Below are 748 nucleotides of genomic sequence, written 5' to 3'. Positions count from 1 at the left end.
TAGTTTTCTGAAGTAGAGTGGGCATGTTCGAAACTTTACAGTTCATCATAAATGCACGTTCCAGTATAATGAGGCATACTTCTCTTGGGTCAAGAGAATGCCATCTTTCACCTTTTTACTTCAACACCCAAAAATAGTGTAGATCACCTAGATCCTTCAAGGCAAAGTCTTTTCTCAAATGTATGACAACTGCTACAAACTAGTATATCTCTTAGCTATAAATGCTAACCATATGTTAGAACAGAAAATCAAATCAGATTATGACAAAGGCTAGATTACATCTAAGTGATAAACAGATAATGCACAAACTAACAACCAAATCATCATTCTAACTAGAAGACCATCAGCGGCAAATTTTAGAAGATGAAAAAAAAGACATATAACCATATAGCATACCATCTAACTAGCCTAAATCCATCCCTACTTCGTTGGGGCGACATTGCAGACAAAAAAACACCTACAAAAATCCCATGCATAATTCCACGCAAAGACCCAACTCCTACAGGAAATGAATCCATGCGCTACACTAACACAAGCACAAACATGTGGGGGGTGGATTCAAAGTCATATGCATGAAAAACAACCTAACTACCTAAGACTGGGACAAGGAGATGGGATTCTAGCCAAAAATTGCATCCAACCAGATCTAGAAATGGAGAACAAGATTGAGAGGGAGAAGAAATACATCAACCGACCATGGAGGAGAGAGTGAAACAAAGGCAGAGCATGTAGAGCTTCAAGCGCGCAA

The sequence above is a fragment of the Triticum dicoccoides genome, chromosome 2A (assembly GCF_002162155.2).
Source record: "Triticum dicoccoides isolate Atlit2015 ecotype Zavitan chromosome 2A, WEW_v2.0, whole genome shotgun sequence".
Classification (NCBI taxonomy): Eukaryota; Viridiplantae; Streptophyta; class Magnoliopsida; order Poales; family Poaceae; genus Triticum; species Triticum dicoccoides.
This window is presented reverse-complemented; position numbering follows the sequence as displayed.